Source organism: Melopsittacus undulatus, chromosome 2 (genome assembly GCF_012275295.1).
Source record: "Melopsittacus undulatus isolate bMelUnd1 chromosome 2, bMelUnd1.mat.Z, whole genome shotgun sequence".
NCBI lineage: Eukaryota > Metazoa > Chordata > Aves > Psittaciformes > Psittaculidae > Melopsittacus > Melopsittacus undulatus.
In genome coordinates, this window is record NC_047528.1 from 65,694,741 (window position 1) to 65,719,859 (window position 25,119).

Below are 25,119 nucleotides of genomic sequence, written 5' to 3' on the forward strand. Positions count from 1 at the left end.
ATCATTAGGGTCTTGCTGACCTTTCTGTCAACACAAAACAGATGTTAGCATTAAAGAGAAAGAGAACAGAAGTGGATAGATATGAGAAGGCCAGCTGCTGAAAGATCAGCTGACACTACACTGACATCAAGTGCAGTCTGGGGAGTCCTCATCCAGGCAAACCTTTGCATGCAGCAAATGTATTGATGTCTGTACACACAAGAGCCACAGCAGTGCCTGTAAACTACTCTGTCTTCTTGGTCAGTACATCTTTGTTGCAATGAGACATATTTTTCGTGTTTTGCCCGATGTCTCTGATCTTAGTCTTTCAGTGTCTCGTTTCATTTGCTGAGAACAGACCATAAAGGGGAAATGGGCATTTAGATCATCTTGTGCATTTTCACTAGATGTAAAGTACTTCCCTCCAAAATGTATGCATGCAGTATGTTACAGGCAGCTTGTCACTTTGTAGTCTCTTCCTAGTGCAGAATATGTGTCTTTGGATTGTTACAAGACATAAAAAAATACATATTACTTGGGTCATAGCTATAACAGTAACTTGAGGAGGTGATTTCAGTGATGTACTTGTGTGGTGTGAAGGAAATGGTTTCCCACAGCCTCTTGTGGGTGGCTTTGCTAAGTGCCTTTGTAGAGATGGGTACAAGTTGCTACTGAGACATTGGTGTCTTCCCATCAGCAAACAGTGCTGTTGTCGCAGCATATCAAAATACCCACAAAGGGTAATTAGCTGGAAGAAATGAACATACTACTACAATGCACCAGAAGGGAAGTCTGATGATCTAGTGAGCAAGACACTGAAATGTAGTGTTTGCATTTGGCTTTGAGGTGAACATGTGGAACAGTCTTGAACAAGTCTGTTAGCTGTGCTTTGTAAGATGATGCAAAAAATATTTATACTCTAAACTTTTTGCTTATATGTCTTTTCAAAAGATGTGCTCCTTCTGCATGTGTGGCTGCCCACTGGTGAGAACCTCTGGAAAGTACTGTAATGCCAATAACCATGATAAAGGAGTGTGAACCTCTGCTTTTTTGCCTTGAAAATGTGTGTCACTGCACCTCAAAAATTAGTATCTCTGAACTTACACCTTTCCACAGGACTTTGAAAAACAAGGCTATAAAACATGAGGATTCAGCAGAGTACACAGCTGATGGGAAGATAACTGGAATGCTAGGAGGGTGAGGGGGGAAGGAGTAGAGGAGGTATTGCTGTGGATACTGGCAGTGGTCCTCAATTTTCTTCTGTTACTCCACTACATTGGGATCCAGCTCCATCCTTAAACAAAATGAATGCCTTTTTTATTTTCTTACTTTTATTCTCCCCTCCACCCTCTTGGGAGAGTATAGCTAAGAAGAAAATAGGCTGAAGAACAGAAGCAGAGGTTGGTGTTCTCAGTAAGGACAATCTGACTGTAGCCTGAGCTTTTGTGAGAAAGCAGGGTAATATGGAATCTGACAAACTAGAAGAGGCCATTTCTACCAGGGTTGGCATAATGATGACTTTAAAAAGAAACAAACAAATTTCCAGAGACAAGGAGATGATGAGAAGGAGCAGGATTCATTAGCCTAACGTGTTCTGGGGTACCATTTTGAATAGGTACTGTAGAAAAGCCTTTGCTTGCTTTTTTTGTAAAAGAGAAAAAGGGAAAACTAATATCTGTAGCCCTAAAGAATGTATATACATTGGCTATACTGCAAGACCACAGCCTTGACATTAGTTTTCCTGCTTAAAATCTCAGGGGTCTTTGTTTGCTTTTTTGTTGCTGCTGCTGGTTTTGGGGTCTGGTTTTTGTGCGGGTTTGTTGGTTGGTTGTTGTTTCTTTTTTTTATTGTTTTTTTTTTCCAGGCATGCTGTGGATTTTAGCATTCTTTTGCCTATTCAACTACTTAAGACATGAAAATAAAGCACTGAAAGCTTGACAGGAGCAAAGATTCACTGTCATTAGTAAACTGCAGGAAAGGATGGGATTCAGCAGATTTTCCAAGTGATAGAATACTCGTGGGCTTAAGGGAAAGAGTTTAATTCAGTGTATCTTCATAGACACCAGCTATTCTTTGTCCCCCTTGTTTATGTTATGTTATCTCCATGACCATACTTCAAGGATTGTTTTGCTCGGCTTGATTCCTTCTCGTTTTTTGATCCCTGCCAAGTCGGTATTCTTGGCTGCTTTGGGATACATGGAATAAACATTCACCACCAATAGTATGAAGTTCATTCAGCAGTTTTAATAACAATCAGATACAGTACTGAACAGTGCTGTGCACGTACTTGGATTGGATGGGCTTCGTTTGGTTGGGCTTTGCAAAAGAAGGGGTTCTTTAAAAAGACAAAAACCACAGAACCATGAAAGTAATGCTTTGATATTAGCTTTTCCATGAGAAATCTCAAGACAAATCTGTTTATCTGGGTGATAGCCAGCTGGACATGTGCTAAATATGAGGAAAGATGTTCTGCTGTAAATGCTTTGACATAAACCAAGTGCCTTTTCCCAAAACTATCTAGAATGTTTATACGAATGGCTGTCAAGCAGGTCTGTGCATTTTAATGGCATTGTTCCTTGGGCCAACAGCTTATTCATCCCACCAGAATTTGTTTCCATGTGGTTGACCTGGTGGATCAGTAGTACAGGGCTTCATCTGCTTCTTGAAAGCTGGATTTGCTCAACACTGCAACTGCTTACTATAACATGCTTTTCAGAAATAAAGTGTCATCAGTAGAGCACTGTATATCAGTACTGTCTAGCATTAAGTGCCTAACTTCGTCTTCATGATGCCTATTCTCAGTTGTGTGTTGTGGGGAGTCTGGCAGGCCTGGGAAGTAAATAGGTGATCAGGTTACTTCTTTGACTGTGGCAGTCATCGACAGCTAGCAGGGAGACTGCCAGAATTTAATCCTAAACCCAAATGTGCTGCTTCTGTCTCTAATGCAGTTATGCTCTTTTACTAGAGGCATTTTGCACTGCTAAACTGGTGTCAGGCACACAGGAGTTATGCTCATGTGCATCCCATACTCCTTCCTACTTCCTACATCCCATAACTCCTTCCCAGTTCTTTTATCTTACTGCATTTGAGACAGATTTGTCCTCCCCAGAGTACTTGATGAAGTCAGACACTTTGCTATGAACTTGTCATGAATAAGTGGATATTGCCCTAACAGTACTTTTAGTTTAGCATCTTTCCTGGGGTATTTGAGTGCTTCCCCTAGTCTTGGTGAGAGGTGTGAGCCCACAGATATCTTGTAGTAGCACACATCACCTGGAATGCCACAGTGTTGACCTGGCTTCCAGAGCAAGCTTTTGCATTCAAAAAATATAGAGTGAAAAAAACAGAACTGGTGTCTTGGGAAGACAAACAAACAAACACGATTATGCAGAGGATGAAATCAAACCCGCTGCTGAAACAAACAGCTGGGGCAGTCTGCAGGCATACAGAGGCACACAGGTGGTGAGCACATGCATGCGTGTTTGTGCGACAGCAAGCGCGAGCGAGCGAGTGAGAGGAAGCCCTGAAACTTAAACTCCTCCTGCAGCTCTGCATCTGCTCTGAGTCACTGGTATGACTCACACTGACAGTGTTCACGTTAGCTAGCGTTCAGATGGAGCAGCTCTGGCAACAGGAGAAGCAGGTTATATTATTGATTGCCTGCTGCAGCAGACAATTGCACCAAGATCTTTTTTTACGTGCACAGATGAAACAGAGGAGGCTCTACTGAGCACCGTTATTATTATTATTATTGTTTTCTTAAGGTAAGAATGCCTGTTATTTACTAGAGAAAGATATGAAAGGGAATTTAGAGCTAGTGACGGCTGAGTCTCTTTCTGCTGCTGCTTATTCTCAGAGGAGGCTGATCTTTGGAGCTGCGTTACTGTAAAGCTTTGTCTCAACTGTTTGCAGCACCATATGGAGAATCATATGGCTAATGGGCAGTGCACATCCTAGGAAACAAAATAAATATATTCTCATTCATTGATGTTATGTAAGGCATGGCAGCCATGTTAAGGACATAAGACCTCTCTTGAAGAAACAGTACTACTAGATGGTAGGGCAAGGAAAACAACTAGTTTTTAAGCAGCTCTCTGTTCTTTGGAGAGCACTGCAGTTCTCTAGTTCTTGCTTAAAACTAAATATGTTAACTTCTGATTTTCTGTGTTAATAGAATAAAAACTAGTGGCATTAGAAAGAGCAGAATAATTGTTTACATTTAGAATCACAGGGGTTTGCCTTGAGCATTCAGTCTGGGACTATATGCATGCTGTCATCTCTGCAGCACCTGAATGTAAACAGTTTCTTCAATACTTTAAATTATGCTTCCAGATATTGGGCTGATTTTCATTTGTGCCACTAAAAGCCCAGATATATATATATATATGTATATATATATGTGTGTATATATATATATGCCCTATTCTGACATTTAGTCATGTGAAAAAAGTGGGACATATTCTAATTAGTGTTGACATATGCAGAATGGGTAAAACACTTTTTCTGTAGTGGCTTTAATGCTATTTTATTCACTCTTGTGCTGTAATTTTAATGTAACCTAGACTGGTGTGGCTTATTAGTCTCAAAAAAATCCACTGAGTCTTGAGCTTTTGCTGTGCTCCTCACAAGAGGTTTCTAAGTTAGGGATTCTGGTTTTGAACTGCAGTAATTAATTACCTTAATATCTCTTTTCTTTCCTCTCCCCGTTTATTTTGGATTTGCAAGGCAGTGTCCTTTTAAAGTGCATCTTACAGTGAGGCTGGCAGCTGCTCTTAGTAACAAGGGAGCCTGGTCTCTTCCATGTATTGTTTTCAGAATGAGAGAATAAGGATGTTTTCAAAAACTGATCATGTACTAGCTTACATTCAGGTACTTGACACTACCACTCATTTCCTTGTCAAATTTACATAAAAGTGAGCACTGTCAAAGAAACAGGGTGCTGTAGAAAGGTCATTGAAAAATTACAGCATACTTTAGGTGGCTCTTCTGTTTGCCAGTTGATAGCATTCACTGATACACAATGTTTTCATTCCTACTAATTAAATAGATTTGGTATTATTTCCTCCTGTTAAAAATACCAGGTTTCTTAATAAAATGAAAAGTAAGATCTGTTAGTGAATTTTTTTACACTTCTTTTGGCATGCAACTTAGAAAACCATAATGTAAGAGAAGCCTGTAAAACAACATCACTCATGGATGCCCATCTCCCTGAGCAAAATTTTAGGGACTACTTTTAATTTAGGTACCTGATATAAAATATTTCTCATGTTACAGCATTATAAATGCAAGCCAGTTTAAATAATGTAAAGGTTGGGTTTAGGACTACTCACTAGCAAAGCTCTGGTACATGGCAGTCTTTCCCTCCCCAATCCAAACAAGTCCCATAAAACAGTCTTAATTTTTCCACTGATTTGTACCTTAATTATTGTTTTCTAAGACTGTGTGTCAGAATTGTGTTTGCCTTCATATTTTCCTTTTAAGTATGTATGCGTTTAGAGAACTTATTCTGTATTATGTCAAACCAGAACGAATATTATAATAAAACTCAATTATCTTCAATTGAGTTTACATAATTTCCTTAAGAATGCATTGTGGGCACGGTTATTAACAGTTAATATTTTGAAAAGAAATTTCAAGAACATGCTTAACATCTAAAGAACAGGGTGACAGCCCCCGAGTCAACACAACCCTAAAGACAGCCACTCCATCCTACTTGTCCATAAACTCTGTCCAAGTGCTGACCACCAAATAGAACTCCCTCTGATCTAATTGTGCTGCCTACTGTGTTCCTCTGTCTGCAGTTGGAATGCACTGAGTGAAAAAGAGAGTGAGCTCAAAAAAGAACAAAAAGCCCAGTCTCACAAGATAGCTAGACAGTTTGCTGGAAAGCTGTGGTGAAGAGCTAAAGCAATCTTGGCAGTGTTTGTTGTGATGCTGTCTTGATAATTACGAGATACATAAGTTTTGGATGTATTATCAAGTCACAACTAAAATGTAAATATCCAGGGTAGGAAAGATTTGTGCAGGGAAGTGATCAGAACTTTATGTTAAGTGCAAAGAAAGCAGCTGCGTTTGATCCTTCTATGCAGGGGTTTTGTATAATGGGACTTGCCAAAGTCTGCCCTCTAGGCACCTTGAAAGTTTATTCCTTTAAGTTGGTTTTGCATCAGGCTGTAAAGCAACAAATGGCAGAAGCTGTTGGAACCATTTCACTTGTACTTTTGGCAGAATTTGAAGTGTGAGAGTTCATGATCTCCTTGGCCTTTCTTTTGTGTAGTAAAGTTTTGTTATCTCCAGAGAACCCAAGCAGAAGATCCCAGCTCACTGTTCTCCCCTTCTGTTCCTAACCTACAGGACATCACTGGTGCTTGCACAGCTGTTTTTCTCATCTCTGCATTACTCCAGAGCTATGTTTTGTTGTCCCTGCCCTCACTGAAGCTTTTGTGGACTTTCTGCTGAATTTAAGTCCCTTTTTTTCAGTTCTCACTTCAGCTGCTCTGCTGTGACCTGTTTAATGATTCTCTCCCCTTGGTAGCTTTTCCACCTAAGCAAGCTTTAAATGGAACAAAACCACAAAGCTCATGTAGTTATCTATTGCTTCTGTGCTGCTTGTGTCACAAATGAGACGTGGGATGTTCACCTGTCCTTTTTATTTATTTCTTCCACAAACCCCACTGCTTCCTTTGTGGCCATGCCTTAGTTTTGTTATTCTAAGCTCTTCGTCTGCTTTCCTGGCATTTGGGAAACTGCTGCTGGGTTATCTCTGATCTCTTACATATTCTGCTTCCTCAGTCCTTGAAGTTTCGAAATGGGCATTGGCATCATCCTTGGGTGTGCTGCTCTACCTCTCCTTGCCGTGGCAGGGGGAAATGACTGCAGGAAACACAGCTTTTGCTGTGGGTAGCAAGTGGAAAAATAAGGGGCAAAAAGAAATCGAAACATTTCTCCACAATTCTCAAAGCTCTGAGACCTTCAGCAGGAGGAAGCACTTACTCTTGTTTTACACAAAAGCTCCATTAGCAATGGTTTATAGCTAGCCTTGCCAAATGGCTGGTGAAGAACTTAGGGGAAATTAATTCTTCTCTTGTTATTGAAACTACTTCCGTGAATCATCTTTAGTATGGGTAATTTTTGATTATATTACAGTTTTACCTGATGATCAACCCAAACTGGAGCACTGCTGTATCAGATGCTGAGTTTTACACAGAGCAGAAGATGGTCCATACACTGAATAATGGTCTTTTTTTCTCCCACAAAAAATGGTTGCCCTACTTTCTATGCTAATTTGCTTTTTTATATTAGACTTTCTGAAAGAGGAATCAAAGCTAAATTTGTAAAGGAGAGAGGAAAAAAGTTGGAGTTGTTGCGGTGGTTTTACAGGTTTTTGTTTCTCTTTTTTGCATGTTATAAATAAGCCCTGGAATCTGGAGTTATATTGGAATAAAGTCCTTGCATATGAGCAATATGAATAGCACTGTTTGCAGTACTAAGCCATCTTGGTTGCTGGGAGTTGTGTATCTTTATTTGCATAATTTTTAGAAATGACAGTATTTACATGAGTTGTTTGGGAGGTCTCATGTATGTGTATGCATCTGGAGAGCATCTGCTTTGTCCCCTTTCTTGTTCTGTGAATAAGTCTTCTTGTTTGGATTAGATTTGTTGCCTTGTTTTAAAGAGGATGGGGAAAGAACTGTTAAATCTTTGTTTATAGTGTGTCCTAAGAAACGCTTCACTTAATCCTGGGGCAGTTCAAACAGGGAGATGCAAAGAGGTGGTGAACACATCCTGTTTGCCCTGCCCAGACTGCTAGAGTTGGGCATTGCATAAGGCTTTATATCACACAGAAAAAGTCAGTGTCTCAATTTTTGTCTGTTGAAACCTTTGTGTGTTCTTAACCATGTGCTAGTTTAAATAGAGAGTGAAGAGCGCAGCCTGTACTGTGAGTAAAGCAATGATGGTCCTTTCATATACCTTCAGGGTCTGAATTTCCACTTGACTAGTCCTTCATGACTGTAGGCCCCCTCCTCTGCTCAGGAGCTGGAGCCAGTTTGGGGATGAGTATAGTCCATTTTCACTCTGGTTAAATGGGATTGTGGCCTGGATTACGATGACACGTTATTTCTGTGCTGAATTCTCCTTGTATTTTGTAGCGATGCAGAAATCTGGGATTAGCTCCATTTCTGTTTCAGTTGATGCTTCATCTTTTAAAGCAGCAGAGTACCTCTGACTGCTCTGCGGGCTTAAATCAGTGATAGTAAATTGGTATGTTTGATGTCTCACATGACTGTAAACTGATCTTCTGTATTCAGGTGAAACACAGTTTAAAAGGAGTGGGTTCATGAACCTTTATTCAGATTTACATTTTAGGTAAATACTTGCTAATGCCAGATAGTAGAACTGCTACAGGCAGAGGTGAGTGACAGAGCATGTCTGTTTTTGCAGTTATTTGGGCAGCGAATCTCTTTTTAAAAACGCAAACGACAATACTGCAAGATTTTAGATTGCACTAAAAAAGCCAGTAGCTTCATCAGGTTTCCTATGTGTGGTAGGTAAGTGTATTTAAGCCCCAGATTCCTGAAATACATGCTGCTATAAAAGATTTCTTCTCACTCATTTCAGAAATAGACACCAGTGGTCTGATTTTAAAGCAAAAGATTTATTTTTTCTCTGGCATCGATGTTATTTCTGTTGAGCAACTGGGAGGGCTTCTCCAGAGGACATATGGACCAACATAGTAAAATGTTGATTCTTTTAACACACACAGAAAGACATGAAAAAAGATAGTGTTGTGCTGACAGTGTCTTTTGTTTCCAGAAAGCTTGCAAGAATAGCTCTTTTGAGCTGTGTACACGTATGGAGGATTTATATGAAAAGGATTACGTCCTGAGTATTGCTATCACTAAATATTGTGGCTGTGAATGCATGACATAAAAATGCATGCAGCTGAGCTGGTTAGAATGAGGTCTTTCTGTTATAAACTCTCTCTCAAAGGTCGGTGCCTGGGAAAAGTTCATTAAATTATTCTCTGTTCTTGAGATAAGTGGATGACTTTCAAATTGCATTTTAGTAAACAGGAGGTAGTGAGTAATAGGAAAAATGTGACCTTTGTGGTTTTGCCTACATAAGAAAGGTATCTCATTATTGTCCCCATGGCTTTGTAGACTCATTGGTGAGAACATGATATTAAAAGTGCTTCTACAGGAAGATGATTTTACACAGAAAAGTTGCATGGAAAAGTGACTACTCTATTGCCAGTACATACGCAGTGAGACAGACTTGCAAACCAGACCAGAAATTAACTTTGGAAAGAATGAATAATGAGGAATTAGAACAGATTCTTCTTGACTGCTCTCCTGTGAAGCCCACAGCTGAACTGGGGAATGTAAGGGACCTGTGACAAGTTTGATCTCATATTTATGAATTTCAGGGAAATTGCTTGTGATGAGAGTGCTTATGTTTGCAGATTGGCCATTTTTAGAATTTATAACATAGTGTAAGTGTCATCTAATTTCCTTTTTCCCAAGACTAGATATTGCTTGTTACTGGGCAGAAGCAAATTAAATGAAGTTTTAGTCCTAAATTTGTTTTGAAGTGATATGGTGTTTTCACAGAGGACCCTATGAAACATCCTTCAGGGCTTTGCGATGTTTAGTGCATATTCACAACAGTTTGTACAATCAGTTTATCTATAGCACTTTCACTAATATACATGAATGAAAGTAGGCCACTTAAGGGTGTGGGCAATGTCACAAATTAGAATAAGAAATGGGAGTTGGGTGAAATTGTGTTTAATCCATGCTCCAAGGATCCAGATCTGTGGCTCTGGAGTGAAACCATCACTGCCATTGCTGGAGGTTCTCAAGAGAGTTATTTTCCAGAGCTTCATGAAGGCTGGAGGGGTCAGAGTGAAATACAGTCAGAATTGTCTCCCATGCCAGGACCTTAATTTGTCACATTTACTGTTATACAGTGAAATTACATCCTTTATTGTTGCCTGCCTTTTACCAGCATCTTTTGCAATTAAATGAACATGAGTATTATTGCCCTTTTAACTGATGCAGTCTGTGAGAGACTGAATCAGTTATCTGAGAGCTCCTCCATAGTGAAACTGCAAATGAATTATAGAATCATAGAATGATTTGGGTTAGAAGGGACATAAACCATGGACAGGGACATCTTCCCCTAGATAAGGTTGCTCAAAGCTCCATCCCCTGGCTTTGAGTACTTCCAGAGGTGGAGTAGCCACAGTTTCTGCGGGCAAACTGTGCCAGTGTCTCAACACCCTCACAGTGAAATATTTCTTCATAGTATCTAATCTTAATCTATCCTCTTTTAGTTCAAAGCCATTTCCCCTTGCCCTGTCATTACATACCCTTGTAAAATGCCCAGTCAACTCCTGTGGGCCTGAGTGGGCAGAGTGAGCCATATGGGGCAGGCTGGATTGTGAAGGGCAGAGATACCTGCTGGTGAGAGGCTGAGGCAGCAACAGTCCTCCTGGATCCTGCCATCTAGCAACTTTCTCCTCCCCTTAAGCCATGAGAGTTCCGTTTCTGCCAGCTGCTTTGTGCCACAGAGAGGGAGGTGAAGATGCTGGCAGAATGCATGGAGCAATAGGCATGTTTTCTTTTTCCCCTTGAAGAATTGCTCTCTCACAGGATCCTTTTGAAGCTACCATGTCATTTCAATGCATGGAGGTTGCAGAAAGGACTCAGCACCTTCAGGATAGAGAAAGCAGTAAGAGGGGGGACATAGCTGGGTGTGTGGAAGACTAAACTTGCATTTGCACAGGCAGCACTTGCAGGAAGCAGCTGCTTTTGTCCTTGGACATGGCTGAAAGCTTCCAGCACAGTATGTGTGAACTGAGGAACAGAGGAGCTTGGCTTCAACATCCATAGTGGCTGAATTTTGACTACCTTGAACATGCTTTGCCGTTTTTTGTGAGGTGCAAGTATTTCCTGATAGCTCAAGAAGAACTGAATGTTCTTTTCTGTGCTCATTAATGGGATTTATATTTCAGCTATGTAAACATTTCCACAGCCTTTAATTTAATGGAAAATCAAAAAATGTCACAAGGGGCCACTGGTAAGATTTTTTGAGGGCTAGAAACCATTGGTACATGTAACAATTGCCTCTTTGAAAAGTGGGGGTGTCTTTAAATACCAGTTTAACATAAAATTTAGCAGAAAGACAAACGGAGAGTAGAACACTTACCAGTGAAGATCTGCTTAGGTGATGTTATATTTGTGATAAGTGGCAGACAAGAACTCTAGCAATTTGTCTCAATTTGTATGAAGATTTGATACCCCTTCCTGTTATGAGTAAGACATCCAGGATAAATGGGAAGAGTTGTTCCCCTTAAGCACAGTGCTTACTGACAACGTTCGCAAACATCTAGAAGGCTTTTAAGAGAATGGAGGTGACAAATAGGCATTTGGGAGGTCTGTGGTAGCTGCTGGAGAGTGTAATATTTTGCAGCATTTATTTTTTGAAAGTATGACATCTTTCCCAACTTCCCTACAGCTTTCCCAACTTTCCAACAACTTGCACTTTTTTTCCCCCTCCTTCCTCTGTGATTCATACTTCTGAATATGAAAAATAAGAACACAATGTCTTCAAAGTACGCCTGTGATTATTTATATGCAAAAATGAGTAATGCAGCCTAGATTTAGCCATGTTGTGTTGCACATTTCATGGCTGGAGTGCACAATGCTCTAATTTACATCATCTACCAAGTTGTATTTGGGGTTCATAAAATATGTCTGCATTGGATGGGGCTTTGAGCAACTTGGTCTAGTGGAAAGTGTCCCTGCCTGTTGCAGGGGCGTTGGAACTAGTTGAGTTTTAAGGTCCCTTCCAACCCAAACCATTCTGTGATTCTATGGTTGTATGATAAAATAAGGCTGTACTACCCATCTTAATGTTGATGTCATCTCAGGGTTTTGCGTAAAATAGAACACACTCAGAAAATTATTATTCGGTTACACTGCATGAAAATAATTTCTACCCATTACTACTTGAATGTTTAGTTTTACAATGGGATATTATTTAGCCTGAAAGCATAGCCTCTAATGATAAAAATGAGAGAGGCATGTGGGCATTTGATAGCTAAGAAAAATGTGTCTTTCTTTGACACTAATGTAATAAATGAAAGAAGTAAGTAAAAATTTTAGTCACTGGATGCCATTCATTTACTGTCAACAATATGAAGAAACTGTTCAAGTTGGTTCTGGGTGGTCTTCATACGTATTTCAATCTCTTCTATGTAAGCTTGTAGTAAATGGTTTGACTGACCGTGTTTGTAATAGCAAACCAGGTCTTCTCGTTTGTATTTAAACTAGAATGTGAAATCCACTTGTGCAAACCAGTTTGACCTTAAGACTGTCTTTTGAAATCTTCTTTTCCTTGCTTCCCATTTTGCAGGGGAGCTCTCTAGCTAGACTGACTTGTGGAGGGGTATATGTGACAATATTGAGGAACAGACCAAGTATCAGAGCATGCTTTTATGCTCCGGCTTTATGTTTGTTCAACCTGAGGAGGTACTGGTGTGTACTGTGAATTTCTTTCCATGAAAATCAGGTCCAGAGCAGGGTAAATTGTGACAGGAACGCAGGCTAGCATTAGGAATGCTAAAGCACTGCTTCAAACAGTGATACAAATAGAGTCAGATGTGTGTTTTATTTTTTCCCAACCAGGAGATGAAAATAGCGGAAACTTTAATGTTGTGAAAGTACAGGTTGCATACATAATACAAGCAAATCTGAAGTAATTCTGGGGAAGTCAGATCAAGACAAGGCAAGTTTCCTCTTTTTCTGTAAGGCATATTTTGATGTAGTGGTGGTAGCATCTTGTGTAATTTAGTACTTCAGAAAGAGTTGCCACATTGGTCACAACAATAATTTGTTCAGATTGAAGAGAATTTATATTCTTTAAAATCCTGAAGACTGGTATTTCAAAATGGCGAATATGATGGAAGACTTCAGGAAATCGTATGTAGTTTGTAAAAGAGTTTAAAGAATGGTGTTATTTATTTGCCACAAAGCAAAGGAGAAGATAAGACAAACTACAGCAGGGGACACAGTATATTCTACCTTTTGTCAGCTTCAGGCTTGTAGCAGGGTTCATAACTATCTTGACCTACAAAAAGAATGTGTGTCTGGATTTGTAGGCTGATTATTGGAAACTTGAGCCTTTAAAATATGTTTACAGGAAATGTCTTCTGAGCTACATTAGGTCTGACAAACTGCCTTGTATGAACATTAGTTTGCAGATCTGCTGTTGTCATGTGGTTCGTCCTCAGCTGCTTGCCTGCTGCAGAGGTTCATGCTCCTCAAATTTGCCAGCATAAAGAACAAATATAGTCTTTTCCCAGCTTGGTTCTGTCAGAGGTTTAAATTACACTTTTTTGCTTTTTCCCCCCTGTCCAAATATTCCGGGATTTTTTGTTGTTAGGTTTTTTTTGTTTGCTTGTTTTTTAAAGTTTAAAACTCCAAAACCCTGCAGTTTTGCTGACAGACAGGAGGAGAGGGGGAAAGTGAGAGCAAGCAATGGGAGGTAGTAGCTTAGATTGGCTCCACTCCTATGGGAATAGCATGTTTGTTGAACTATGCCTGGATAAAAGCTATCAAAGTTAGCCACTGGGCAAATAGCTCTGTTTTTCTCACTGTAACTAATGGACAAAATCACACCTGGTGTCATGGGATCTGGGTAACTTTCAGAGATGTTGACACCACATTTAATTGCAAAGGAAAATGGTTAGTTACTCCTTCCTCCCTGAAGTTATTTAGCTGCTGTCCAGTCAGTGAGTAAGAAAGAGGGAGGAAGGTACGGCAGAGGAGAAAGTCAGGGATTTTCAATAGGAGCATGTGCACACCCTTTTGTTCTGATGTTTGGTTTGTATCATATTTAAGGTTTCTCCACAGGGAATAGTGTCACGTGCTTCACTTCCTGCAGTGTGCAGGAATAACGGTGTGACAGTTTTGATTGAGAGGTGGTGTTCTCAGTTTGTATAGTCACTCTGGTTGCAAGTACAAGTGATTGGGGAGAAAAAAATGTCACTATATATCATTTCCTTATAGTGAAGCATCTGAATTGCTTTTAAAATCTGGCAGCACAAGCACTAAGGTTTTCTCTGCCATCATCAGTTAACTGCAAAGCTATTTCTCTATTATTTTAATTAAGCAAAAGTATGCTGCAGTCTTTGAAGAATCTTTTTTTTCCTATCATCAATATTTCTTAATGCAGAAGGCCAGAGGCAGAACATGCCTGGAAGCTGGTGCTTTAGTGTGGTCTGTCGTAGTGCATTACCACACTCTGCTGTGGTCTTACTGCTGTTACAGGACAATGTAATTAAAAACCCGTACAGTGTAGGGTGAAAAAGAGGGGCTTGAGTTGGTGCCCAGTTAGAATCTTTCATATGCAAGTGACATTGGACTCTCTGGGCTTGCTGCCTGGGCATAGAATCATAGAATGGTGTGGGTTGGAAGGGACCTTCAAAGACCATTTAGTCTTTAGTCATGGGCAGGGGCACCTTTCACTAGACCAGGTTACTCAAAGTCCCATCCAGCTTGGCCTTAGATGCACTACTAGTATTCAATTTAGTTGTCATGGCCAGAGCTAGCACATTAGTGGTTCATGTACCAAAGCACCACAGAATTGAAGTGCAATTAAAAATGTGATTGTGTAAAAGAGAACTTGTAGGCAGACTCTTGAAATGTACAACTTGAAATGTAGGTGAAGAACCGAAGTTGCTTTTAGAATTGGGTGCAGAGCAGGAGGGCACCTGCAGGAGGTCAGAACTTGCTGGGAGATCAGTAGGGAGGATTTGCCTTCTCTGCAGAAATAGCAGTATTTTTCCAAAACCTCATTGATGACTGATTTTAAAATACGTCACCCTAGAATGTGTGATTTCCACTGCTGATCTGCAAAATAGATGTGACTTCCTGATGGTAGTGAGCAAGGCATGACTATAACTGGTCAGCAGAGAAACTTGATGTAGTTACTAAGTTGCAATGTTTCTGTTTTACAGATGTGTGAGCTAAGCTGCAGATATGAAAGGGATTTGCTTGCGGGCTGCAGAACTAGTCATCTTTGTAATAGTGTTGTAAATAAGAGTTTTAGATTCCTTTATCATGCCTGCTGTTTTCATTTCTTAATTTTAAGTGAAATGAATAATAACTGTCCAGGTTTAAGTATTTATATTAAATGCCCTGAAGGTGAACGGTGCTACAGTATATTACAGGGTTATAATGTAGCAGGTCCATTGTATCAGCCCTTGATTTGGGGACTGGCTGTAACTTGCTTTGTGAGTAGCTTCCGTGGTGTCTAGGAGCTTTTGCACTATGTGCTTTGCTTTTAGAATGGAAGAAAAAATCCTAACTATACTAAATAAATGCAGTTGAAGTTATAAAGGGTACCAAAATGGGACTTTATGTGCCTACACTGAATTTACCAAAATAAAAATTATTTAAAATAGTAAATGACTTTGCCAAAAACTAGTGCATATCATATTTAACTCTGAGAAGAGCTACATAATGTCAGATGTCTCTGGCCTCCTTGAGGAGCTCTCCAAAAGATAGGGTAAATAAAATGCTTTGTAACTTCTCATCTGAACTGAGACACATAGAAGTGAATCTCAAGTTGGTTCTGCCTTCACGTTGGACAATGAAAAGAGAAGAAAACTTGAGCTGCCTTATAGGTCACTTCTGTGAAGAGGTATAATTTTGTAAGAAATTTTAGGTGATTTGTTGATGAGTGGGTAAAAGCATAGGGCTGGGTGGAGTTTCCTTAATTATTGAGCTTAGCCCTAACAGTGGCATGATGCTCCTCTCCCATGGAAACCAAGTTTTTCCTTGGCTAAGCTAGCTTTTCTGGTTGCTATTATTGCAGTTAGGTTAGTTATTTTGTTAACATCCTGTTTATCTTAATGCTTTTTTCACCTGTCCAGTGTTTAGTCCTTGTCATGTACTTCTGGAGAGCAAATTGTAAGTCATCTCAGCCTCCACTTGCTGAACTCCCCCAGATAAAAGCTGTCAAAGCTAGCCTCTGGGCAAAGTAGCTCTGTTTTTCTCTCTTCATGTCTAACTGTGTTACTTTCTTGGCTGTGTATCTGTTTGACATTGAACTTGGTTGAGGATTCTGGACTGATTTATGGATAAAACGTGAAAAGGGGAATATCTTGATTATACTTCTTGAAGGGAAAAAAACCCATTAAGATGCCTGTTGCTTAGGTGTGGTGAGTGGTGTCGGTATGGCCAAGGACAGTATGTTCCTTGTCACAATGGAAGAGCTGTGGGTTATTGGAAGCAAGAAATGAAACTCTTAAATCTCTCTGCCAGGGGCATTTGAATTCAGTCTGGACCTGCAGGAAGTACCAATTGCTTGGGGGGTGGGGGGGGCTGAGTTCAGTCATTAGCATTTCTGTTTCATGGGGAAGGAGCTGCACTGCTGTGTGGTGATCCCAAAACTGACTGTAGATGGATTAAGTAGTTAGGATGAGGCAGCCAAATTGGGAAACTATGCTGGGAGAGATTGATTGTTGCTGGTGACATGAAGTAGCTGCTTTATTGAGCTAAATTGAGCTGCTTTATTATACTGTAACAGCATTGAGTGTTTTACAGACAAAATAGAAAACTAATTTTAGTTAAATACATTTTGTATTGCAAATGTATTTTCATTAATATAATCCCTATGTGTGAAAAGTTATGGTAACAGTAACCAATTTTGAAATATCTCTTTTGCCTTTATTCTTATTTTCTTTCTTCAGAACTCATCCACAGTTCATATACAATCTTAAATGGTAAAGGAACTATGTTATAAAATGTTAGCACTGCATTTTTTACAAGTTTTAGTGATTTTTTTGAAATTGTTCTTATATTTATTGCTTTCCCCAAAACTTTTTTTCCTGTAGTACTAACCTGTTTATTTAGACCCATTCAGTCAGAAACTGTTCTTTTTTTGTCTTTCAGAATATTAAAAAACAACTGGATGCACATGCCAAATTTCATCTGTGAAAGATGGAGTAAGGTAATATGATTTTAGAGATTGCTACTATAATGTGGGGTGATCTGTGGACACTGAATGCAAAGGTTCAAATATTAAATAGAGGCAGACAAAGCAAAAGGAACTTTAGTCTCAGAAAGAATGAAGTGCTGACAGGATTCTGTGTTCTACTATCAGTGGCATGCTTACCTTACTTATGTTTTGTACTGTGGGTAGTTCATTATGTTGGCCAGAGGTTTTCTGTTGTCATTGGGTGCTTTGTCCACAGAAGCTCAGGTTCTGATAAGCTAATGATTAGCTAATGACAGTATGATTTGTTCATCTTGGAACAATTCATGTGTTTCTGGAAATTAGTGAGATTAAAACTACAACCTATATTGAAAGACCAATATTTGTCACCTGTTTCCACCATAAGAACAGATCAGTGGTTCTTAATTTTCCTTCTTGAACATCCTGGATGTCGTGGTTTAAGCCCAGCAATGCAGCTCGTTCACTCACTGCCCTGCCTTCCTCCCTCAGCTCCTGGAGGGATGGGGAGGAGAATTGAAAGAATGTAACTCCCATGAGTAGAGATAAAAACAGTCCAGTAACTAAGGTATAACACAAACCACTACTGCTACCACCAACAGTAATAATGATAAGGAAAATAACAAGGGAAGAGAATACAACTGCTCTCCACCTGCCAACCGATACCCAGCCCAACCAAGCACTGATCTAGCCCTTCCAGGTAACTGCCATTAGTTTATATACTGTGATGAGGTGGCTGAGTGGTGAAGACGATGGACTGCTAATCCATTGTGTTCTGCCCGCACGGGTTCGTATCCCATCCTTGTCACCAAACAAGCTCAAAGTCCAGTTGTAGGAGAACGTAGGGTAGTCAAGCTTCCAGGACTACAGACACATCCAAGTGAGATGCAGCACGTGGCCGTGGCTTTACTGGGCATGACATGCTGTGGTATGGAATACCTCTTTGGCTAGTTTGGGTCAGGTGTCCTGTCTCTGCTTCCTCTCCTCCCTGGCAGAGCATGAGACTCAGAAAGTCCTTGGTCAAAGTAAACATTATTATCAGCATTGTTCCCAGGCCAAAAATCAAAACCACAGCACTGTACCAGCTACTAAGAAGGAGAAAAATGACTGCTACTGCTGAACCCAGGACACTGGATCAACAGAAATGGAAGAAAGCAGATCTGCCATTGTTGTCATTGAATACTGCTGTAGCATAGAGCAGTATCCTTCAGGATGGGAGCTGAATCCTGTTGGACACTTCATGAACATTTCTCAAGTGTTTACTTCTCCACAGTGAAAGAGCTATTTCATGTCCTGTGATGTGGCAGGGGGCAGAGGCTGATGATCACATTACTAGGCCCTGGGAAGTGAAAGGGTGTCCTGGTGAGGTTCCTGTTAGCAGAGGACTCTTGCCCACTTGTTTCCAAGCAAAGTTCAGTCATAGGACTCCTCTGGCTTCCTGTGGGACAGAGCAGCTGTTGGTGGGCTGTATTGTCAGGCTGGCCAGCTGCACCAGGCTTCTGGATTTTCAGAGAATAAGAGAAGTTGTGGTACACATAGTGATGTGTGGGATATGGCCTTAACTACAAAGCAGTATGAGGCAGACACCAGTGAAATGAGTCTTCTGGTAAAGGTAGGAGGTTTTACTAGTCTGGGAATAGGAGGCAGCGAGAGGTGAAATGCGATGCTCACGGTCAAATGTGATGCTTACGGTCACATATGACACTCACAGTCAGCTTGGTAATCATGTGTAGAAACTGAGGAGGAACCCTCAGCCTTCTCATCTCTGATGTAGTGAGTGTCTTTTGTAATCTTTTCCTTGCTTCCCATTTTGCCTGACAACACTCTTTAGCTAGATTAACTTGTGGAGGTGTACATGTGACAGTGGTGAGGAACAGACCTAATGTCAGGTCATGCTTGTGGGTTCTGGCTCTGTTTGTTCAACCTGAGGAGGTACTGTGATTTTCTTTCCATGAAAAGGAAACAGGTACCTCCAGTGCACTTTTAACAGAGTTCAGTAAAGAATGAATGTTGGAGTAGAGTCAGTGGTGAGCGGTAGTGACTTTTCCCCAAGTCCTCATAAGGGAGAGCAAACTTATTTGTAAGATTAAGCAGACAGATCAGCAAATGCACTTTCTCATGCAGCATTGCTTTTCTTGTATCAGATCTGTGTCTTAATTCAGTCTGAGGATCAATTACTAAAGTCTGGAGAGGTGTGCTACCATGGTTGTGCCTACATATAGAATTAAGCAATTGATCAATACCATGTAATGGATTATTTAACTGGGGCAGAATGGAATACAGTGCACCACAGGATGCTCCAGGGGTTTATGTGTAATTTTTTTCCTTTCACCATCTTGAACTGCTCAGTGAAGAATAACTTGAGAATCAGGCATGCACTTACCGATCTTTCTCAACCCCAAAAAGTCAGGGATGAAGTTGCCAGCAGCAAATGAGCATTGCCAGACCCTGTAGCTGTCTTTACTGTGACTTAAAGGGAACTACAGTAATACTAGTAATGCGTATAATCTTTCTTCTATTAATCATTGTCTGCATTGGAAAAGATATGCTTGGGGCAGTCCTCCATCTCCATCCAGTTCAGTGCTGCTTCTTGCTGAAAAAATGAAAAAAGAATTCTCATACTTCCCCAAATCACCCATTTCTTTTCCTCTGTGGGGTCTGTCCACACTTTCAAAGAAATCTGTAACAATAGAGGAAGAAAACAGCATTTGGGGCTTCCCTACAGGGACAGGATATCATCCTAGTTCTCTCAAATACGGCTCTAGCTGTGCAATCAACTCCATACAGACAGATCCCACTACTCATTTGAAACTTTGTGTTAGATTAGGACTGGAGAGAAAATAGAAAAGTAAGAAAAGAGAATGCCATCCACTTCTGTTTGCCTGCTTGCTTGGTATTTTGGTGTATATTTTCTTTCATCTGATTTGGGTTTTTTAATGGCTTCCTCAGTAAGAGTCATACTCAGTGTTGGATATATAAAGCTCCACATAGCTTTTTTGACTGAGACTCCTGAATGTGTGTGTATAAAACAGAATTTATCTCCACTGGCACCCTTTTTAAGCAGCAGTCCATGCTTCAGTCAGTTCTCTGGGTGACATGTCCAGAAAACATGCACTGGTGTAGGTGACAAACAGACAAACTGCATGAATGACTGACTAAGGAGAGGTAGTTCTTATTAGCACCACAACCTGCTTTATGATTGCTGTTGTTAGCTTTTACTACAAGGTTACTATCTGTTACTGCAGTTTGTTTTTTTTTAACAAAACCCAGCATTCACTAGTTTGTTCCTTCCCCTCTTGCTTTTCCCTTCTTATCAGTGTAAGTATGTTAAAGTGCACAGTAGGCCATATGTGAATGCATGGCTGTGTTAAATATATAGTGATCCTATTTCTTAGGCCATCATGTTCATCATTCTGTTGTTAGTGCTAGATCAATTGCATGCACTATGCTGGATTTGTGTTTATAATTACAATAATTCCATGTGCAGTTATTGCATAGTGTGAAACATTTGCCCTTTCCATAATGTTCTCTATTCTGTTAGTTGTTTTTCTGACTCTGCTGATTCTAGTCTGCAGTTAACCATCACTTTAACTGTGAAAACAGAGATGGAGGACTTAGTTTGAATAAAATCTTAAATAAAAGCATAATCAGATTGATTAAAGCCTGGATGCAGGGAGGCCAGGAAGAAAGGTAAGAAGACATGATGATGTATAGCTAATGAGAACAGCTGTAGAGGGCACAAAATCAGGGAGAAGGTGGCAGAATTTCAGATGTTTTAAGTGTCTGGAGACTACCATGATCCATGGGTTATTTGCTTCTTTGCTCTGGTGACTTCTGTCTCTTTTTGCAAGTATTCAATCTACATATGTTCTGCGCAAGCGCAAAAATAAATTATGGGTTTTCTGAAATTAAATATTACTCTTACATCAAGACCTTTGAAGTGTTTGGAACATTATTCTGTCCAAGTTAACATTCAATTCAGTAACCTATTAATTTTATCCTGTGTTTGCATTTTAATTATAAAGCTGTTATAGTGATTACATTACAAAATGTCCAGTACCTAATTGTTAATAATCTCAGCATTATCTGTGGGAGATACATAGATGAACTACCACAGAATCATTATGAGAATTTCTGGAATAATTGTTTCACTAAAACATACTGAGAAGGTAAACACTTAATCCAAACCAATCCTCAAAATCAGCTGCCTACCATGCTACTCTCATTCTTGGAAACTTTGCAGATGGATCATTTCCTGCTTCCAGTTTTATTTTCTGTATAGCTAGGAAAATAAGATAGGAAGTCACTGTGTAGGTCCTCAGGTCCAGATCTCTATGCATTGAAAGGTGTGGACTGTGCAGTACAAATACTTACCTACTCTCTCTTCAATGCTAGGTGGAACGCAATAGCTTGAAGCATGGCAAGAAAAGACAAAAATCTGCGGCATGCCTCAGATTGGGGCATGGCTGGCATGCAAGTCTCTGCAGAATAAATAGCAGAAATGGCTCCTAGTTATTTTTAGCTTTAGTGTACAGTTTTTCAGAACTTTGGGGAGGGCAGAACAGTTGGGCTTTAAATACCTGAGGTCAGATTTTCAAATACCTGTCTTTAATCTGAGCTCAGACATCTCAATAAAAGTCTTGTGTAGACACTGAGCACCTGCAGCCCTTGGTGAAGTCAGGAACATCTGTCAGTAATCTGAGATCTCCCAGGAAGTCAGGTCAGCCTTAAAGTCTGCATCAGCAGAAATGTTACTTTTCTGCTCATTTCAGTAGGACTGAAGCTTATAGTTAACACATGTGCTTATGTGGTGCCTCTAAACTCAGTGGCTTTGAGTATGTGAGGTGCCTGCCCCACTGATTTTGTTTCAAGGCATAGAAATGCCAATTTGTGTCGAAGTGTTAAAACTGCAGACTAAGGGAATGTTTTCTGTGCTTCTAAAATATTTTTTGCCCCCCCCCCCTTTTTTTTCATGTGTTTGGCAATCTGAGAGACAAAAGTGCTAAAACAACATGAAAAGTTAAAAAAAGGATCTTGCATCCTATCAGACAGTTTTCTTGAATGGAATAGTGTATGATAAATACACTAAAAGGATAGTGTATTTAGGATGTAGGCTAAAGGATTAAAAAGGATAACTTTTTAAAAGCCTTTCCATTTTATTTTATCACAAAAACCTTCTCAGATGTAGCGTATGAGTTGGAAAGTCTACACTAACAGTTCATGAATATAAGAAATTGTACTGAATATTGGGTATCTAAGGTATTGTGCAGCTCTTCAAGAGGCTTGTGTAACAGAATTCCCAGAAGCATTGCAAATTCTCACTGGGATTTCCCATATCAAATTAAACAAGGACCATAGCTTTATCTTGCTGTATTTCTTGTCATTTTGGATTCTCAGGAGCTTTCAGGAAGTCTTGGGTATTCTACTCACAATTTCATATAACTTTTTGTAATCTCAGGAGAAGTATCCAGTTTTTCCATCTTGTATTTTAAAAGCAATCAGACTTTCTGGCTGTCAGAGTGACTTCTTAAGTTGCTGCACTGGGAATTCCTAAATTGGGAATTTCTTAAAGGTACATTTTTTTAAATGTAATTAAAATATGGATCCATTACTAAGAATTCTTAGAGGATTTTTATTACTTTATACTGTTGAATGCTATATATACAGTTATCTAAAGAAATGGAAAATGTGATCTAGGCAACTTCAAGCTTGTTAATTTGACCTTAATAACATTAGGAAATTTTTTGAAGGAATGAATAATTAAAGACCTGGGAGTTGAGTGCAAGGAGAATGAAACACAATCTATTTTGCTAAGATAGGTCATGTCAGACTGACCTAATATCTTTTCTTCTAATGTGAAAGTAGGTTTTCTAGAAAAAGAAAGGTGATGCTAGATATGGTCTCTCTGGATTCTGCTGAACCATTTAACGGGGTGTTGTGTTAAAATTACTGTTCAAGGTGGAGGAAGATAGGTTAGTGTAAGAACTCTAAACTCATGCAAAGAACTGGCACAAGGGGAGACAACAGGAGGTAGACAAATGTGCTGAATTATTTTTTATAAGTTGACTTGTTTAGTTTTCTTGAGGCTTTTCTGATTTTTAGTCAATTTTGTTTTTAGTCAATTTAGGTAATACAAAAGGGATGGAATTCAACACAGCAATGTGTCAGGCCACACACACTGGCAGGAATTCACTTACTGAGTTTAACCTTGGTCTCAAAATTAGCAGACTAAGTAAGCTCTTATATAATGAGTAGCAAGAGGCAGATTTTTAATTAGGCACCCAACTCCTACTTCTGTGTTGGCTGTTAACAGAGCTTAGGCACCTGACTCTGGCATCTGTGCTGAATGCCTGAAATTGGATGGTGCTACAGCCTCAGCTTAGGAAGTAATACAACAACTTTTCCTATGAAGAGGGAGTTCAGCAGTGGATTCTTTGAAGGAGAAAGGCCTGTGTGAGGGTAAGTGGGTTCAAGTTTGTCTCTAGTCTGTCAGTTTGATACCATCAGGAAAAGGATGGATGGGATTCAGGGAAGTGTCAGGAGAGAGGTATTTCCTGTTGAGGGAGGGCACTTCAGCTGGGTGCATCTGAGCTGGGGCCTGATCTGGAATAAGTGTGCAACACTTTTTTGCAATATCCAAGAAGCTTTAGCTCAGTATGTAAGAGATGCAGAGAAGAGCTACAGTGATGATCAGAGGACTGAAGTTACAAGAGGAGTTTGGGACAGTTGTTTCAGAAGACTAGCAAAATGGGAAATAAAATTGCTGCAGCTGTGCTGTTGAAATCATGGGAAGCCTTGGAACATGGCTCATATCAGCTAGGTGACAGCTAACGAACAGGATGTCTGTAGTCCATCAGAGGCCTAACGAAAGTCTGCATGTAACAATGGTATTGTAGGAAGGTTATGATACAGAAACAGAAGTATCCAGATGTATGATTTAGAACTGACATGAACTGATTATATGGCACTTCTTAGTGATTGAAGTTTGTGTATGTACCTTCCATATGGATAAAATATTTAACCAGCATAGAAATGAATAGTGATAATCCCGCTGAGAGAAACGCTTGCTCTGAAGTTAAAATTGTGGTTGAAAATACCTGATGTGCCTGTAGCGACAAATGACAAGTGAAGTAGTTACAGTCAGTGACAGCCATTGCCCCAGATATTTCTTAGTTTGACAAATGCTGAAACTTGTAACTGTATGTTAGTGAAGAACTGCCCTTTGCTGAGATGCTGGTTTGGCCCAATACCAAGTTCAAAAAGGAGCTGAATTCTTTGAGTAGGGGTTAGTAATATGTTTGCTGCTTTGTTGCAAATCCTGAGTTGCTCATAGTAGCTTCATCAGCTATTAAGACACTGAAAGGTCATTCTTTAGCAGAATTCTTCATAAAATAACAGGAGGAGGACACCACAGTAGGAAACCTTTTTAATGTACTTCTGGCAAGGCTATGTTAGTTCTCTAGTTATTTGTTTATTAGTAAGTGCTTAGCCTATGTTTCTGAGGTTTTTAAGTGCCTAGAAGAGTATCAGGAGATAATAGTATAGCTTCTCTCTTTTTTTCTGCTTCCTAAGTAATTATTCCATAATGGTACTAAGTTGTTCTTGTTCTGCGGTAAACACAATTGTGTGATGATCTCACAATCCTTACTTGGAAAATTGCCGCAGTAAAGAATAAACACTGTTTATGAACTAAATTGTCAATAGTTTGGAAGGGGGTGTTCTGTTGGAAACATTGCTTTAAATGAAAGTCTGAGAGGATGTATGGCAGGAGTGGGGACTGAGAATATAAGAGTGAAAATGTGCGAGTGCTTTTTCAGGTTTATGTATTAGAAACGTGGTCAATTCCCTTAGATTTAGATTCTGTCCCAGTTTAGGTCTGGCCTTCTTTCTATGTTCCAGGTTTTATTTAGCTTCAAGTCATGCTTTTCTGGCTAGTAAAGTGGGATTTTAATTTGAAAATCTGTCTAAGCCTCTTTGCAAGAAGTAACACTTGGAACATCTCAGGCCTGCATGGCTGTCACTTACAAGGTTGCCTAGAAAAACTGGAAAAACCATCACTTGAAGGGGTCTGTCGAGGAGAAAAGACGATCAGGTCTGAGGGACTTCCACCTCTAA

The 25,119-nt window shown here is 39.8% G+C and overlaps 1 protein-coding gene across 12 annotated transcripts in view; it reads left to right on the forward strand.

The window, feature by feature from the left end:
• Window positions 1-25,119, forward strand: part of INPP4A (inositol polyphosphate-4-phosphatase type I A) — a 129,068-nt gene that overhangs the window by 31,760 nt on the left and 72,189 nt on the right. For all 12 annotated transcript variants that reach the window (XM_031050973.2, XM_031050971.2, XM_031050977.2 and 9 more), the window contains exon 2: window positions 16,944-17,001. The gene's annotated coding sequence lies outside the window, so the exon portion shown is untranslated. The remainder of the gene's footprint in view (window positions 1-16,943; window positions 17,002-25,119) is intronic.